Genomic DNA, 19,467 nt, shown 5'->3' on the forward strand with positions numbered 1-19,467 from the left:
GCATTTTAACACTTTAACAAGGTAATATAGTACAAATATAAAACTATGAAGAAAGTAACAACAACTAAACACTAGTAATTTGAGAAGGTTTGTACATTCTGCTGTGACCCAGGCCTGCCACTGCTTTTCAAAGAAAATTTGTAAAACATCCTGCTGATTTTCTATTCATAATCTCCCTCTAAAATCATGACTTTTTGCTGCCATGTCAAATTCTGCCTTCTCACTCATACTCTCTCTTCTCGTCTCAACCTAACTTTCTCCATTTGTAAATTGTTAATGCCCCAATGAAATAAAACCTTCCTGATTGGTTGTTGAAGTCTTTACAGACGACAGTCATTTATTAACAACAAATAGTTGGTCAAAAAGGCTTGACATAGGCAAACATTATCGCCTTACACATCATCAGTCATCTATGATCAAATTGTAGCGCTGCCAGAGTGGAAAAAAAAGCACCCTGGGAACTGTAGTTCTGTGTTGGAAAAAGGTCAAGCAAGGCAAATCACAGACATTTTTAGATATTTAAAAAATCCATCCAAACGGAGATTAAAGGATGAAAAAGATACACGTCTGGTAAAAACTGGATGTGTGGTAACTCTAAGATAGTGTAGCTTAGCTATCAACATTCATCACATTGTCAATGTAATAGCAAAAATAAAATTCAGCACACCAAGAGTATTTAAATTATCAGTTTACCATAAACTTGAAAATACATTGCAGAAAGGCTGTGGCTGTGTACATGCGGAGTGGAGAGCAGAGTGCAAAACAGTAACAGTATTATAACTTTTCTCAATGAACCTACTTTGATGTAAATGTATAGAGCAAATGTTGTGGTATGACTTAGAAGTAAGCCCATGAATAAATCGGCATTAACTATTAACAAACCAGTTTTTGCAGTTCTGTATATTTTGGTTGGAGGTGCTGGCATTTTCAACTAACTGTCCAATGAAATAGCCTGCATTGGTGTGCTTTTGTGCACATACGGTTCTTTCTTTCCAGGCTTTTTTAACAGAAGAGCCAGATGGGGTTGTGGATTATTTGCATATATACAGAAAACATTTAATTGAATTTAGCACTCTTCTCTAGTGTCACGGATGGTGTAATTAGCTCCTTAATCACCTATTATGTTTGTCACGAGTGGGGTGTGACTGGCTTTAATTAATTTATTAGGTAATTATTGATGGTTATTGTTTTTTCTCTCTTGGTTGCTGTGTTCACTTTATGATTATATTTGACTGTTTCCTTTGTTATTTTTACTTATAACTTAACCTTGTTTTGGTTTCACTATTATTTTCGTGAATAGTTTTTGAATTGGTTTATGGTTTTTATGTGTGTCTATCTTAGTTAATTGTCAAGTGCACGCTGCCCGGTCGCATTCCCACATAAACCTCCCCACATCACCTCCCTAATTACCCTCACCTGCAACCCGGACTCTAACTCTTGGCTATAAAATCACGAGGCTTTGTTAATTCAGCAGAGACAGACTGGAAGAGCACTGAACAGAAGACACTGAACAGAAGACACTGAACAGAAGACACTGAACAGAAGACACTGAACAGAAGACACTGAACAGAAGACACTGAACAGAAGACACTGAACAGAAGACACTGAACAGAAGACACTGAACAGAAGACACTGAACAGAAGACACTGAACAGAAGACACTGAACAGAAGACACTGAACAGAAGACACTGAACAAATGACCTGGTGTTTGGAGACTGTAGATAAAAGTGGAGACTCCCTGCATGGATAAGTATATGGTTTATTTGTTGAAAGGCAAAAGCAGTAATGATTCATGCAAATAATATTGCACAGCATTGGAATACTCTATTGAAATCCTCCACATGAGGTGGAGTGATGTCCATGGCTGTTTGGATAAAATCTGTAATTTCACCTTAGACCCTTGAAATTCTGCGGTCTTCCCTCTGTTGGCTGCTCTGGGTTCCACACCTGAGAAGTGACATTCCTGGTTGGTCGGTGTAGAGCCAGTCCAGGTCTGGCCTGGCCCAAAATGGCTACTGGCTTTGGAGGCAACTCGCTTACCTGTATGTGGTTCTTGGTGTTGCCGCTACCTGACAAGACAGAGGTACAATAATTAATCTTCGGCTGCTATATTTGTTGAATTGTGGATTTATGTCCCGGGAGTCTCTTCGATGAAGTGTGTAATTGTTTGTTGGGGAGGGGAAATGTGTTTTTAAATAGCTTTTATTAGAGAACTTGGTTGTGTTGGTTAGGGGATTTTAGTGTTTTATTCTCCAAGAATAATAAAGGCAGGTCTCTGGAGGAGCACAGGTGGTTCATCTTATTATTTTTGTCATTTAGCTGACACACTTATCCAGGGAGACTTACATTTGTACCCGTTTATACAGCTGGGCATTGTACTGGAGCAATCTAAGTGAAGTACCTTGCTCAAGGGTACAACGGCACTTCCCCACACGGGGATTTGACCCCACAACCTTCCAGTCATGAGTCCAGAGCCCTAATCGCTACTCCACAGTGCTCCAATTGGGCAACTGAGGCACAGCTTCACTTAGAATTAACAATTTTAATTAGAATTCCAAAATGTGTTTTTTTAAATCTGTTGAACGAAAATCCCAAAAATGAACAACTGAACATTCTTTGTATAACATCCCTATAGGTGCTGTAGTGACAATATTGAAAACGGGCTCATCAAACCTGGAAGTGCAGTGCCAGAGCGCAGAGTGGAACTTGATTGTCCCTGAGCCTTGAAACAGGACATGAGGCTCCAAGCCTCCCCAAGCTGTGGGGTTACCATGGCAATGGAGCACTCCCTGCAGTCCTGAATGAAGGGGTTGCCACAGTAATCATGGCTTGGTGAGGCTCTGTTCAATTTGGCTCGCAGATCTTCTGTATCCCATAACTCTCTGTACAGTGGAAGTGGAGATGAACTTGAACATGTTAGTTTTGTGGTTCAGAAGTAAGTGGGAAGTAATTTTATTTAATAACAAAACCTAACTAAACTAAAACCTTCCTTTAATGTTCAGGGTGACTAAAAAGCTAAAATACCCTACCCAAAGGAATGTAAAGAAATAATAAATTATCTAGTAAAAAGCTATATACTGTATATAAAACTAATCTTCCCTAACTGTAAACATACACCCTAAATACAAGCAGATTCAGAGGTGTCTCTCTCCTGCAGATACTCTAATATAGAGACAAGACTTTAGCAGCAGAAATTATATTATTTGGCTTCTGTCTCATCAGGTAGCTGCAACCCCATGAACCACCTACAGGGAAGTGAGAGATCTACTCCAAGACTTAATTAATCCTTGGCACCTCCAAGGCAGGTAGCCATTTTGCGTTTTGGGCCAGGCAAAACCTGGACTGGCTCCGCACTGATCATCTCTCTGAGAGATAAGGGTAAGTAACTCGTCAATAGAAGCAGTTTCTGTAAAAAAAATACATTGTTAATGTCTCTCTCTTCCTTTATAGATTTCAAGTTCAGGAACCGTCACCAGAGGGGAGTGATGGGAGACTGCGACAATCAACAGTACAAAATACAATCAAGGTCCAATTCCAGGGGGAACCCAAACTGTCATTACCACCTTTCTGTGGTGTCTGAAATAAAGTGCTGCAAGTCCTTTATTTTCACAATTATTTTTAACTAGAGAAACTAAGTACTTATCCATGCAGAGAATATCTGCCTTCTTCTGCAGTCTCCAAACATCGTTTGTTCTCCGAATCTTCATTGTAGCAGTTCTGGTTCTTCCTCTTATCCAGGTCCCCTCAGCCTGTATCTTCACCATTTAGCCACCCGCTCTCTCCTCCAACACGTGTCTTTGTCGACTACTTGGTGGGGTCTCTTTCTTTGCTCTCTGTTGGTGTGTCTCTGCCCTCCTGAATGAATAGTGCTCCCTACTATTTTAGGGAGACAATGGAGGCAGGGGTGCAGGTGACAATAATTAGGGAATTCTGTGGCAATGCAAGCTGGGCAGCATGTGTTTAGCAATTAAGCAATTCAAAACAATCAAACTAAACAAAGGAAACCAAAACCCGGTTAATAAGTGAAATAAATCAAGAAAAACAACAAAGGATAATGATAAAGTGCACAAAATCCTCAATTTTAAAATCAAGCTACAGTAACATACAATTTATTTTTAATTTTAACTTTTTGATTTGTAATTAGGGAAGAGTCTCTTATCTGCTCCAATGATGCATGTTTGCCACCTGCCGTTAAGACGCTGCCACATTAGCACGTCAGACCAAACTTAATTGTCTGTGTGTATATACACCAATCAGCCATAACATTATGACCATCTGCCTAATATTGTGTAGGTCCCCCTTTTGCCACAAAAACAGCCCTGACCCGTCGAGGCATGGACTCCACTAGACCTCTGAAGTTGTGCTGTGGTATCTAGCACCAAGACGTTGGCAGCAGATCCTTTAAGTCCTGTAAGTTGCGAAGTGGGGCCTCCATGGATCGGACTTGTTTGGCCAGCACATCCCACAGATGCTCGATTGGATTGAGATCTGGGGAATTTGGAGGCCAAGTCAACACCTTGAACTCGTGATTCATCAGACCAGGCCACCTTCTTCCATTGCTCTGTGGTCCAGTTCTGATGCTCACGTGCTCATTGTAGGTGCTTTCGGCTGTGGACAGGGGTCAGCATGGACACCCTGACTGGTCTGCGGCTATGCAGCCCCATACGCAACAAACTGCGATGCACTGTGTGTTCTGACACCTTTCTATCAGAACCAGCATTAACTTTTTCAGCAATTTGAGCTTCAGTAGCTCGTCTGTTGGATCAGACCACATGGGCCAGCCTTCGCTCCCCACATGCATCAATGAACCTTGGGTGTCCATGACCCTGTCACCGGTTCACTGCTTTTCCTTCCTTGGACCACTTTTGATAGGTACTGACCACTGCAGACTGGGAACACCCCACAAGAGCTGCTTCTAACACATCAACTTTGAGGACAAAATGTTCACTTGCTGCCTAATATATCCCACCCACTGACAGGTGCCATGATAACGAGATTATTAATGTTATTATTATTATTATTATTATTTTTATTTCTTGGCAGATGCCCTTATCCAAGGCGACTTACAACATAAGTGCAACACAAAGTGCAAAAATACAGTTAAGTAAAGGCATCAATCATTACAAATTAAATTTACATAAAACATATATATATATATACATTTTACAACATCCAATTTACACAGGCGATTACAGTAAGTGAAGTCCTACATCCTGGACAGTAAAAGCTAAGTGCTGTCAAAATGTAGGGTCACAGTCAAGGGCTACGGGAAAGGGAGCAAGGAGGAAAACAATCAAAAATGCAAGAAGCATAATAAAACTCTTTGAAGTGCTATCTAACGGGGATTAAAAGGATTAATATTATAAGTACTGTCTGAAAAGATGCATCTTGAGAAAGCGCCGGAATGAGGTCAAGGACTCTGCTGTTTTGACTTCGGTGGGAAGGTCGTTCCACCATTTAGGGGCCAGGGATGAGAAGGAGCGGGCTCTGGAGGAAGGGGAGTGGAGAGGAGGTAGAGTTAGTCTCCTGGCACTGGAAGACCACAGTGGTCTGGAGGGGATGTATGGAGAGACGAGTGTCCGAAGGTAACTTGGTCAATGTCTTGAACTGAATACGTGCCGGTATCGGGAGCCAGTGGAGGGAACGGAGCAGTGGAGTAGCGTGTGCGAAGCGGGGCAGAGAGAATATCAGACGAGCCGCAGAGTTCTGCATGACCTGGAGCGGCGAATAGTAGTTGCTATTAGGCCGGCAAGGAGGGAGTTGCAGTAGTCCAGGCGGGAGAGGACCAGTGACTGGACGAGCAGCTGCATCGAGTAGTCGGTGAGGAAGGGACGGATTCAGCGTATGTTGCTCAGGAAGAATCTACAGGTGCGTGTCAGCGTGGTGATGTGCTGGGTGTAGGAGAGCACAGGATCGAGGTGACTCCTAGATTTTTAGCAGAAGAAGAAGGAGAGAGTGTGGTGGATTCCAAGGGGATTGAGATGGAGAGGTCAGCAGAAGGTGAGGAAGAGTGGGGGAAAAACAGGAGATCCGATTTGTAGAGGTTGAGCTTGAGGTGGTGCATCCAGGTGGAGATAGCAGACAAGCAAGAAGAGATGCGAGGGGATGAGAGGGTCCGAAGAGGGAAAAGACAGGGAGATCTGGGCATCATCAGCGAAGAAGTGGTAGGATAAATGCGATGGTGGATTTGATGAAGGGGCCCAAGGAGCGAGTGTAGAGAGAGAACAGGAGGGGGCCCAGGATGGAGCCTTGGGGAATGCCTGTGAGGAGAGGTTGGGGGGTGGATGAGAAACCTCGCCATATCACTTGGTAGGTCCGGTCGCTGAGGTAGGAGGAGAACCAGGTGAGAGCAGTCCCAGAGATTCCAAGGTCATCGAGGCAGGAGAGGAGGATGGACTGATCGATGGTGTCAAATGCTGTGGAGAGATCAAAGAGGATGAGGACTGAGGAGAGGGAGGCCGTCCGAGCACAGCTGAGGGAGTCAGTGACTGCCAGGAGAGCTGTCTCAGTGGAGTCAGCTGTGCAGAAGCCAGATTGCAGAGGATCAAGGAGTGAGTGTTGGAACAGAAAGTCAGAGAGTTGACGGCTCGAGAGTCTTTGAGAGGAAGGGGAGTATGGAGACAGGGCGGTAGTTCTGAGCAGAGGTGGCGTCAAGGGTTGGTTTCTTGAGGAGTGGAATGACAGCAGCTTGTTTAAATGCAGAGGGCAAACAGCTAGAGGAGTGAGGAGTTGAGGTGGGAGGAGATGAAGGGGAGTAGATCAGGAGCTGTCGCTTGGAGGAGGCGAGAAGGGAGAGGGTCCAGGGCACACGTTGTAGGTTTGTGACGTAAGAGGAGAGTGAAAACTTCAGCATCTGAGAGAGGTGAGAATGAAGAAAAGGAAGCTTGATCGGTGGGAGGTTTGGGTGTGATGAGAGAGGAGGGGGGACTGTTGAAGAGCCTGCGGATGTCTGCAATCTTGGAGGAGAAGAAGGAGGCAAAATCACCAGCAGTGAGAGATGAGGGAGGAGGACGGGGAGGGGGGGCAAGGAGGGAGGAGAAGGTGGAGTAGAGTTTTGCGGGGGTTGTTGACAGTGGATTCGAAGAGTGATTGGAAGTAAGACTTCTTGGCTGAGGTGAGTGAGGAGGGAATGTAAAGAGTAGAGAGCGGTAGACTTCGAGGGCAGCTGGGAGTTTGGTCCTTTTCCACTTCTATTCAGTGGCACGCAGACTAGTTCGGGTTGAGTGGAGAACAGCAGAGAGCCAAGGCTGAGGAGGGGAGGGACGGGCAGGTCGAGACGTGAGAGGACAGAGAGACTCAAGGTAGGAGGTGAGTGAGGAGAACAAAGAGGAGGTAGCACAGTTGACAGATAGATGGGAAAAACAGTCAATGGAAGGTAAGAGAGTGAGGGCAGTGGAAGCAAGGGTGGGGGGGGAGACAGAGTGGAGATTACGGTGGAAGGTGACAGAGGGAGTGGGTGGAGTGGTTAGGGAGGGGAGGGAAATGGAGAAGAAGATGAAGTGGTGGTCTGAGATGTCCATTGGTGTTACAGAGAGTGTTGAAGGGGAGCAACCTCTAGAGAAGATGAGGTCCTTGTGAGTCCAACAACTAGAGTCCCTGCCCTTTGGAGATGGGGCCCTTCGGAAGGGGGGCACTGAAGGCTGCTGGCGCTGACTGCTGGCGCAGGGGTCCAGGGGGCTGTTAAATATTTCACCTGTAACTAATTTTGTAACTAATTTTAACAGTGAGAGACAGAATAACAACAAAAAATCAAGAAAAACGCATTTCAAAAAAGTTATAAATTGATTTGCATGTTAAGTATTTGACCCCTTCCACTTAGTACTTGGTGGCAAAACCCTTGTTGGCAATCACAGAGGTCAGACGTTTCTTGTAGTTGGCCACCAGGTTTGCACACATCTCAGAAGGGATTTTGTCCCACTCCTCTTTGCAGATCCTCTCCAAGTCATTAAGGTTTCGAGGCTGACGTTTGGCAACTCGAACCTTCAGCTCCCTCCACAGATTTTCTATGGGATTAAGGTCTGGAGACTGGCTAGGCCACTCCAGGACCTTAATGTGCTTCTGCTTGAGCCACTCCTTTGTTACTTTGGCTGTGTGTTTTGGGTCATTTGAAGATTTGAAGGTACATGGCCCCGTCCATCGTCCCTTTGATGCGGTGCAGTTGTCCTGTCCCCCAAAGCATAATGTTTCCACCTCCATGTTTGACGGTGGGGATGGTGTTCGTGGGGTCATAGGCAGCATTCCTCCTCCTCCAAACACGGCGAGTTGAGTTGATGCCAAAGACCTCGATTTTGGTCTCATCTGACCACAACACTTTCACCCAGTTCTCCTCTGAATCATTCAGATGTTCATTGGCAAACTTCAGACGAGCCTGTACATGTGGTTTCTTGAGCAGGGGGACCTTGCGGGCGCTGCAGGATTTCAGTCCTTCACGGCATAGTGTGTTACCAATTGTTTTCTTGGTGACTATGGTCCCAGCTGCCTTGAGATCATTAACAAGATCCTCCCGTGTAGTTCTGGGCTGATTCCTCACCGTTCTCATGATCATTGAAACTCCACGAGGTGAGATCTTGCATGGAGCCCTAGACCGAGGGAGACTGACAGTTATTTTGTGTTTCTTCCATTTGCGAATAATCGCACCAACTGTTGTCACCTTCTCACCAAGCTGCTTGGCGATGGTCTTGTAGCCCATTCCAGCCTTGTGTAGGTCTACAATCTTGTCCCTGACATCCTTGGACAGCTCTTTGGTCTTGGCCATGGTGGAGAGTTTGGAATCTGATTGATTGATTGCTTCTGTGGACAGGTGTCTTTTATACAGGTAACGAGCTGAGATTAGGAGCACTCCCTTTGAGTTCCAAGTATATCTAGAATTGCCAGTTTCGTAGGAAGTTGCTTCTTGCAAAACCTGAAATAGAGTCACAGTCTAGCCATGGGATGGTTTTATTTAAATCCTCACTTTCAAATTCTTCAGAACCTTAGGAATGTAGTGAGTCACAATGGTACAGTGTTTTGCAATTTGCTTACAAGCTAAAGTTGAAGAGTTTCTGAATCCCCATAAGCAATTCTTCTTGTTATTGATCACGGATTTGCAACCACAAAACCGCTATGGAGGAAAAGGGCAGTATTAAGGCACAGAGCATTTGGGATATCTGGGTTCTCTCAACTATGAACACTGCATAAGCCCTTAAAATCAATGGATTGCAGATTAAATTATTATTATTATTATTTTTATTTCTTGGCAGACGCCCTGATCCAGGGCGACTTACAACATAAGTGCAAAAATACAGAGAAGTCAAATAAATAGTCAAAGGATGATAGTTAGAGGACTAAATGAACCTGAAAGAGAAAGAAATACAATAACCCTCTCCTAGAAAAGGTTGATCACAATATTTTTTATGGGGGGGAACTTGAAAGGGAAGCTATTCTTCAGAGACCCTATTGCAATAATATGTAACATTAAAAGCACACAAACAAAATATACTGTTAGTGTTCTCCTGTCAGTTTCTCAAACAGAAACTGATTACTGTTTTGTTTTTATAGTAAATTAAGACACACACTAGTTGCATTACAGTAAAGAAAAAGAAAAAAGGTCAACCGAAGTTGGGCCTTTGACACAGCTGGTATTACTGTATAAGCAACAAGTAAATGGGTATGTAAACAACAACAATATTTTTTTACAGTTCTGGCATTTTGTTTTAGTTGCAGTATCAGTTATTAAATAAGTAAGAAGTATGGTCTTGTTCAGTTGAGTTCAGTTGAATCTACTAACCGGAACTGTCATTTCCACAAATATTATTTATTTAGTTGTTTCTTATTTTTTAATTATTTCACAATATAATCATAAACACTTTGAACGAAGTAGGCCTACAGAACAAATAATCAGAACATAGAACATGAAATAAGCAATCAAATCAATTCTCACATTTTTAATCAAAGAGAATAATATTTTCTCAAGGTATATGCTTTTCAGTTTTCCTCCCCTGATTCTCCTCATTATTGAATTAATGACCTCACCTGACCCTCATCTCCCTCTTCATTAGCTCTTATATTTAAACCCTCTTCTCACAAAACTTTCTGTGAATTCTTATTTGCTTTTTCGCTGCAATTCTGAGCATTCAATTTCGTTTTTCTCTCCTGTGTTCCTGATTTAATTTTGTTACTCATTCTTGACCTTGGATTTCCGTATTAGCCTAGTTTTCCTGATCAATCAATCTCTCGCTTGACTTACGTCTCCTGGATTCTCCCCTCCAACTAGTGTGCCTGTTTTTTGAATATGTAGGTATAGCTTGTTAGTATGAAATAGCTGAAATATATATATATATATATATATATATATATATATATATATATATATATATATACTCACCTAAAGGATTATTAGGAACACCATACTAATACTGTGTTTGACCCCCTTTCGCCTTCAGAAGTGCCTTAATTCTATGTGGCATTGATTCAACAAGGTGCTGAAAGCATTCTTTAGAAATGTTGGCCCATATTGATAGGATAGCATCTTGCAGTTGATGGAGATTTGTGGGATGCACATCCAGGGCACGAAGCTCCCGTTCCACCACATCCCAAAGATGCTCTATTGGGTTGAGATCTGGTGACTGTGGGGGCCAGTTTAGTACAGTGAACTTATTGTCATGTTCAAGAAACCAATTTGAAATTATTCGACCTTTGTGACATGGTGCATTATCCTGCTGGAAGTAGCCATCAGAGGATGGGTACATGGTGGTCATAAAGGGATGGACATGGTCAGAAACAATGCTCAGGTAGGCCGTGGCATTTAAACGATGCCCAATTGGCACTAAGGGGCCTAAAGTGTGCCAAGAAAACATCCCCCACACCATTACACCACCACCACCAGCCTGCACAGTGGTAACAAGGCATGATGGATCCATGTTCTCATTCCGTTTACGCCAAATTCTGACTCTACCATCTGAATGTCTCAACAGAAATCGAGACTCATCAGACCAGGCAACATTTTTCCAGTCTTCAACTGTCCAATTTTGGTGAGCTTGTGCAAATTGTAGCCTCTTTTTCCTATTTGTAGTGGAAATGAGTGGTACCCGGTGGGATCTTCTGCTGTTGTAGCCCATCCGCCTCAAGGTTGTACGTGTTGTGGCTTCACAAATGCTTTGCTGCATACCTCGGTTGTAACGAGTGGTTATTTCAGTCAAAGTTGCTCTTCTATCAGCTTGAATCAGTCGGCCCATTCTCCTCTGACCTCTAGCATCAACAAGGCATTTTCGCCCACAGGACTGCCGCATACTGGATGTTTTTCCCTTTTCACACCATTCTTTGTAAACCCTAGAAATGGTTGTGCGTGAAAATCCCAGTAACTGAGCAGATTGTGAAATACTCAGACCGGCCCGTCTGGCACCAACAACCATGCCACGCTCAAAATTGCTTAAATCACCTTTCTTTCCCATTCAGACATTCAGTTTGGAGTTCAGGAGATTGTCTTGACCAGGACCACACCCCTAAATGCATTGAAGCAACTGCCATGTGATTGGTTGGTTAGATAATTGCATTAATGAGAAATTGAACAGGTGTTCCTAATAATCCTTTAGGTGAGTGTATATATATATATATACACATACATACATATACATACATATAGTTCAGCTATTTCATACTAACTGTATGTATATGTATGCATTAATGCAAATAGAAAAAATGCATTACATTTAGTACATGCAGTACAGAAAAACTTTTTTTTGGTTAATTTCACAATTTTCTTGCAGTCTGCGAAATCACAATTTTCTCTGGCCTTTAGTTATAACAATTGTTTAAATTGTACAATTTGGAGACATGACAATACTTACAATGAAAAAACACACCAGAAATATATTATTTTTAGCTTTAGCATTTTTGTTTAGTATATTCACTGTTCTGTCTCCTACATTTGTAGCATTCAAACAGACAGCATACACCATCGCCATACACTTGATGTGTTTGAAGACATGTTCAGTACAGAACAGTAGATTAATTTAATACATGACCCACTTGTTACTGTTGACTGTGCTAAGGAAATGTTTGTTGATTGACACCAGGGCAAGAGAATTGTGCAGTACCTTAAGAGTGATGCATTAAACAGGAAGTTATGTTGCAAATATATACATTTGGTTAACCAAATTGTTGTTATTCCTCCTGTTGGCCATTTTCATGTAATATTTTGGCTACTTAACACTACAACAGCTACCAAATTGGCAGCACTAAAGGTTGATAATAGAGATACAATTTACTTGCACAGCTGACCCTGAATGTTCTGTCCTTTGGGAAGCTCCTTAATGAAATATGAATCAATCACAGTAACATTTCTTCAGAAGTATAACATATTTTAGGTTATTTGTTAAACACCTACACATGCATGAAGAGTAGAATGATACATACGTAAATCTCCCTGTGTTGAGAAATGTGATAAGAACCTTACCTAATTAGTTAACGGCAAATTAGCTGTCTGTTACAAGATGACAAGGTGTCTGTTATTGTCTCTTAATTCTGCCCAGAGGACCAAATTATGTTTCCTCACATCGACAATTGACATTATTCCCAATAATCTTTTTAGATGATTTATGGCACAGTAGAGCTTTAAAACGAATACAGTCACAGCACACAAATGTGATTGTGGTTGCTTTTTTCTTTATCTTTTCTCATTGCTCATTTGTGCAACAGCATCACTTATTCAGCTGCAAATTTAACACAATGTTCTACAATTCTCAAACACACACAAGAAACCTACCCTTGACCCTACCTCAGAACTACCACCCTGTCTCCCTACTCCCCTTCCTTTCAAAGACCCTCGAGCGTGCTGTCCACCGTCAGCTCTCTGCATTTCTTTCCCATCACTCACTTCTTGATCCTCTGCAATCCAGCTTCCGCACAGCTCACTCCACTGAGACTGCTCTCCTGGCAGTCACTGACTCCCTCAGCTGTGCTCGGGCAGCCTCCCTCTTCTCAGCCCTCATCCTCCTCGATCTCTCTGCAGCATTTGACACTGTTGATCACTCCATCCTCCTCTCCTGCCTCGCTGACCTTGGAATCTCTGGGACTGCTCTCTACACTCGCTCCCTGAGCCCCCTCATCACATCCCATGGTTTCTCTTACCATTTCTATGCAGATGATGCCCAGATCTTCCTGTTTTTTCCCTCATCCGACACTCTCATCCCCTCGCATCTCTTCCTGCTTGTCTGCTATCTCTGCCTGGATGCACTCACACCACCTCAAGGTCAACCTCTCCAAATCTGATCTCCTCTTTTATCCCCCCTCTTCCTCACCTTCTGCTGATCTCTCCATCTCCTCGATCCTGCACTCTCCTACACCCAGCACATCACCACGCTTACACGCACCTGTAGATTCTTCCTGAGCAACATACGCTGAATCCATCCCTTCCTCACCGACTACTTGACTCAGCTGTCTGTCCAGTCTCTGGTCCTCTCCCGCCTGGACTACTGCAACTCCTTCCTGGCCAGCCTGCCTGCCTGCAACTAGTATTCGCCACTCCAGCTCATCCAGAACTCTGCGGCTCACCTGGTATTCTCTCTGCCTCGATTCGCACGCGCTACTCCACTGCTCCGCTCCCTCCACTGGCTCCCCATACCGGCACGCATTCAGTTCGAGACACTGACCCTCACCTACCGCTGTCTCAAACAGACAGCACAGAGTTACCTGCAGATCCTTGTCTCTCCATACATCCCCTCCAGACTGCTGAGGTCTTCTGGTGCCAGAAGACTTACCCTGCTTCCTCTCCACTCCCCTTCCTTTTCATCCCTGACCCCTAAGTGGTGGAATGACCTTCCCACTGGAGTCCCTGACCTCTTTCCGGCGATTACTCAAGACGCATCTTTTCAGACTCTACTTGTAATTTAGTCATATATTCTCCTGTAAGATTACACTTATACAACGTTCTGTCATACTCTTGCCTTTGCATTACATGCACTTGTATTGTTTATTTTGATATCCCCTATGCTCCCTTTCCCTTAGCTCTTAACTTTTACTTAACATCTTGTCTGCACTCATCAGCTTTTTCATTCTAGGATGTAAGACCTTATATATTGTTTACTGTATATCTCATATACACTTGTGTAAACTGTGAATTTGTAAAATGTATTATGCCTTGAATTGCACTGTATTATTGCACTTATTGCGCTTATATTTTGTAAGTCGCCCTGGACAAGGGCATCTGCTAATAAATAAATAATAATAATTATTATATTACATTGGTTATATCAGGTATGATTTATGTTGTGCTAAGAAAACGCACAAGAGGAGTACATTGGAATTGTACATTGCTATGTAGCTTGATTTTCTACAATTCACGTAAAGCATCTAAAATTCATGATGGGTTAAGTTGCAATGTAATAGTGAAAGAAACTACAGAAAGTACAATGTTCCTTTGTAACCTTATGGGAAAAAACTAAAACATACTGTATTTCCATTGAAATTACTGAGAAAGCTGGTCTCCATTTTGAACATATTGTAGCGACCCGGGCAGACACTGTGACATGGGATGACAAGGCTCCTTATTAGTTATATTGTGTTATTTTTGTTTACCTGTGTTTTTTTTATTTATTTGAGGTAGGTTTTGTTATCTTTGTTGCTTGTTCTTATTTATTATCACTATTTCATGTGTGTTTTTGATTGATTGCTTTATTGTTTTATTACTTCACTGATTAATCACTTTTCTTATTGAACCAAATTGCTGAGAGAAGCCGAAATAACATTACTGACAGATACTGTTATTTTGTTAAACGCTGTTCATTATACTGCCTGCCTGTTGCTCTGCAGTCCCCACCACAGTCAGTCATGGGGTGGTTATGCTTAAATCTGAGAGCAACCACAGAGACATATTTCTTAGAACTGGAATGTAGTTTCATTACTACATTAATTACTACATTAATTACTACACTCACCTGCAGGCTTCTATGATGCACTTATTCTTTATTCTTTAATGTTGTGACATGCTTTGGCATGGTGTTCCACTATATACAATTAAGATTTATTGATTTAATTTGAATGAAGATTAAAGATTCTCAATGTCCAAAATAAAAAGGGACATATTCCAAAAAAGATCGAGCTAGTGAAGTGCTCTTACTATTGCTTTTTTGTATTTGTAAATTGACAATAATCTGTGAGGAAAAATAGAACCTGCATATTTATAATATTTTTTGGAAAGAATATGTGCCTCGCTTCATTCAGCTTCATACTCTGCAGCAGAAGTCCTGTTAGCAGACTGGAGATGCACTTGCTCTCCAGACTACAGAGGGATAAGGGGGTGGGTTCAAAGTGGGGTGAGGTTGGCAGTGGGTGCAGGTGTCGGCTGGGTGGAATGGTTCAATCCTTCCACAGTTTTTACATTTTTCTGTATTGCGGTTTGTTTTGGTGGCATGTTTGCTTAATAACTTAATAAAAAAAAAAAAAAAAAAACGTATAATGAAAGGCAAACGATCCAATAAAACTAGCACAAATGGAGTAGTATTTAAATGTAAATATTAACATAAAACATTACAATTATTTGTATAAATAACATCAAAGCGCTTTTTTTTTAATGTGAACACTGCATGGTCAAATGAATGAAACAATTGTTTATTTGTGGCGTAATCACTGTGTCCACTACAGTTGTAAGACATGCCACAGTCAGAATACTGAGGACTACGCCAGCTAGTGGTTTTGAACTGAGGGTCTGGGACCTCAGTTGTTCCCCAATCAGTTTCCTTTCTTTGTAGCAGGTTCTTTTGAATCTTCAAAAGCACACAAGCCACAAACAGAGGTAAGTTTAAAACTGTGCTTTAATTAAACTTTTAATTAGTCTTTTGTTAGTGTGATCCCATGTATGGCTGGACCAGAGAGGCTGAGTTATCTATTAGTGCATATATATAGAATTTAAATAAGGTTAACTTTTAGTCCCAAAATCACCCCAAAAAAAAACCATACAATAAAAGGTTAAAAAGTAAAACACGTAAAGAAACCACAAAGGAAAATACCCAAGGGTGGCGCTTTTTAAACAGGGCACACACGAGCTCCCATGAAAACTGATACTTGCCCAGTCTGCCTCTTGGGTAACGTAGTCTCTCTCTGTGTAATTGTGGATGCAGCGCAGACTCCTCAACAGGCAGGGGCAGCACCTCTCTCCACTCTCAAACCTCTGGGGAGGAAGCTGTTGAACTGCGGCTCGGGATCCACACACAAAGCTTTCCCGCATTAACAGTAAAAAGGATCACACTATGCACAGTTTCTTACTTCCCTGTAGAGAAGTAATTTGAACCATTCCTCACTTTCACTATCAATGGTCAAAGTTGATGGTTGGGATCCACTGCTCACATAATGCTCCAACAATCCAGCTGGCAGCAATCACAGTCCCTCTTCCACAAGAGAAAAGAAAATCACCCTCTCTCATCTCATCTTGCTCTCCCCTAAGTATTCAAACAAGGAGAGACATCGGCACCTCTGACCAATGACAGGGGAGATAGGCAGCTGATGTGCAAAGGAAACTGAACGTGCAAAGTGAATGTTAAATTATTATTATTATTATTATTTGTATTTCTTGGCAGATGCCCTTATCCAGGGCGACTTACAACATAAGTGCAAAAATACAGAGAAGTACAAGGCATCAATCATTACAAGTTCAACTTAGCTAAAACATAACAATTCAAAATACATTTTACAGATTCCAATTTACAATTTACACAAGTACAGTAAGAGACTTCCTACATCCTGGACGGTGAAAGCTAAGTGCTGTCAAGATGTAGGGTTACAGGCTAGGGCTACGGGAAAGGGAGCAAGGAGGAAAACAATCAAGAACGCGAGGAGCATAATAAGCTGAAGTGCTATCTAGCAGGGATAGAGGACTAATATTACAAGTGCTGTCGGAAGAGATGCGTCTTGAGTAAGTGCCGGAATGAGGTCAAGGACTCTGCTGTTTTGAATTCAGTGGGCAGGTCGTTCCACCACTTAGGGGCCAGGGATGAGAAGGAGCGGCTCTGGAGGAAGGAGAGTGGAGAGGAGGCAGAGTTAGTCTTCTGGCACTGGAGGAGCGCAGTGGTCTGGAGGGGATGTATGGAGAGACGAGTGACTGAAGGTAGCTTGGTGCAGTGTGGTCAAGACAGCGATAGGTGAGGGTCAAAGTCTTGAACTGAATGGTGCCGCTATCGGGAGCCAGTGGAGGGAGCGGACTCATTAAAACCGTGATCAAACAAAAACAATACAATAAGTGATATAAACTCAAAATCATACATTCCACACAGTTTATGCAATAAAGTAGTGAAAATGTATAAGTGATAAAGAAAAATACACTTGTAATGCTATACAGCTAAAATTCAATAGGCACATTTAATCGATATATTTAGGAAAAGTCAAGAACGGTTATGCCAGTGTATTCAGTAGCACAGAGTAATTCAAATTAAATAATTCAAACTGACCAGCCCTGCACTTTTTATAGTGTTAAATTATAAAGACGAATCACGCAAAATATTACATCACAAGAGCTACAGTACAATATCTGCACACAAACTGAAGGATTACAAGCCAGTAATGGGAAAACTACAGACTAGCTTTGGATTCATAAGGAAACATTGAATGCCTAAGGAACGGTTTCCACAAGGACAGTACGAGTAGTTTACAGTATAAAAACAGTAGCAAAACATTGTTTTAGGGATTATAATTAAGTTTGCTAATGCAGTGCAATACCCACCTAGATGTAACCACATTCCTCCACTAAGTACCTCAACATGTGTCCCTGTCCTGAGAAGGGGAGCTAAAACTGACTGGCTTTCAATCCGTCGGCAGTCAGCAGCAGTGGCGGCGGCAACAGCTCTCAACCAGCAACCACAGAAGCAGCACAGGAGGGGGAGAAAGCAGAGGATGGCAAGCTGTGTTCCAGACTTCATACTGTGATTGGAAATTGGAATCTAATGAGACTTGGCATTCCGCTGAAGACAGGACAGCTCTCCTGGGCAAGCTAAGTGAACCGACTGCAACAGATCATGTGAAAGGAAAGACATCTTGAGGAATACAGCCATGTTACAAAATTCCTTTCTGAACTGTTTTATTAACCTGCTGTTCTCTGGGTTGTTCTTCTCCCTCTCCCTCTAAGACGCACAGGCTGGTGTTTCCCTGGTCACCTGCAACAAAAGAGAAAGAAGAAAAGTAAAAGACACTCACCATTTGTTTTCTTTATATTTAGGGTAGGATATTTTAGCTTCTTTTATTTGCCCTAACTTTTATAATAAAGGAGATTCTAGTTAGATATTATATATTATGTGATTTTCCTTGTATCAACCATGTGCCCAGCTGCAGTCTTCATGCCCTGCACCCTGCACCTGGAGTTCAACTTACTGTGCCTGTTGTGGTGTCCTGGGGTCCTGATCTGAGGCCTGTGTGGGAGAAACTGGGTGGTCCGAGCTCCGCTTCCTCGTAAAACAGGGTTGGTGTAGTCGCTGGGGTAAACTTTACTTTGCTCTTCAGCAACCCATAGCTTGTAACATTTGAAAGCAGTTATTCTGGAAAAATATGATGGTAAACACACCATCTAGTCAGAATTCCTTACAAAGTGACCCTGCATTATAAGTTAATCATTCAGTGGTAAAACATGTTCTTTAGAAATTATATGCAGGCACATTTTTTTGTTTTGTTTTGTTTCCTCCATTTTGGAATTAAATTAAATTAAAATAATTTGGGTGACACAATTCAGGAGATATCCCTAAAATGATTACGCCCAAATTACTCAATTTTTGGAGACTAGCTTGATTATAAAGCCTTGATTATAGAAAAGGGCATTTAAATCTGAGTTTCAGTTTGAGGTCAAACATTGGAAGTACCATATCTACATGCCAAGATTATCTGTTTCATAAGCATATATTGCACCCAGAACTTTTTATCTTTAAACATTTCACATTAAGGAAATAAAGAAACAACAACTACAATCAAACAAGGTTATTTTTTCTTTACAATGAGTAGATCCATACCTGAATTGCTTTGCATCACATCCATTGCAATTTAAATATAGTCCTTTGTAACAGAAGTCCCGACAAAATCCTTCCAATAGTTCACTTCATATTGCTAAACTTTTGTGCTATGAGAGGTTCAAACTCAGAAGCTTTGGCGGAACCCGATGGATGGAGTGTAATAATATATTTAGATTTGTCTTGAACTCGCTTGGCTAAGGGAACTACGCCCTGAACATAGCATTGGGACACCCCCACACACAAACACAGTGTGGAATGGCCAGGGAGTTTCCTGCAAATATGGTATTTGGGGAGGCTCGATGGATACAAAGCAAAGAATGCTGGGAAGGTACTGTTTGTGCCCTTTATTTATACGTGGTGTGGGCGGGATGAGGGTTGTACCTTTCTCCCAAATTTTTATTTACATCACCAATATGCTTAAATGATGGTGGGTTTTGCAGCAGTTCTCTGAGCAGTGCATCAAGATACATACACAGTATATACATGTAATAAAATAAAAATGATT

The 19,467-nt window shown here is 42.1% G+C and overlaps 2 long non-coding RNA genes across 5 annotated transcripts; one reads left to right on the top strand and one right to left on the bottom strand.

Annotated features, from left to right (window-relative positions):
* Positions 1–1,594: 1,594 nt before the first annotated feature.
* On the top strand, positions 1,595–3,966 carry LOC136762763 (uncharacterized). Its single transcript, XR_010820887.1, has 4 exons — positions 1,595–2,083; positions 2,636–2,832; positions 3,223–3,378; positions 3,451–3,966. It is a non-coding gene; the product is annotated as an uncharacterized LOC136762763 (long non-coding RNA).
* An 11,804-nt stretch (positions 3,967–15,770) lies between these two features.
* Positions 15,771–19,236, bottom strand: LOC136762869 (uncharacterized). Of its 4 annotated transcripts, none has more exons than XR_010820921.1 (4): positions 18,963–19,236; positions 18,334–18,497; positions 17,721–18,119; positions 15,771–16,979 (listed from the first exon to the last, which is right to left on the bottom strand). It is a non-coding gene; the product is annotated as an uncharacterized LOC136762869 (long non-coding RNA). The 4 variants fall into 4 exon arrangements; XR_010820920.1 differs by having other exon boundaries at positions 17,690–18,119; XR_010820919.1 differs by having other exon boundaries at positions 15,771–17,886; positions 18,052–18,119; positions 18,963–19,224.
* Between the last annotated feature and the right edge of the window lie 231 nt (positions 19,237–19,467).

The sequence above is a fragment of the Amia ocellicauda genome, chromosome 11, assembly GCF_036373705.1.
Source record: "Amia ocellicauda isolate fAmiCal2 chromosome 11, fAmiCal2.hap1, whole genome shotgun sequence".
Taxonomy (NCBI): domain Eukaryota; kingdom Metazoa; phylum Chordata; class Actinopteri; order Amiiformes; family Amiidae; genus Amia; species Amia ocellicauda.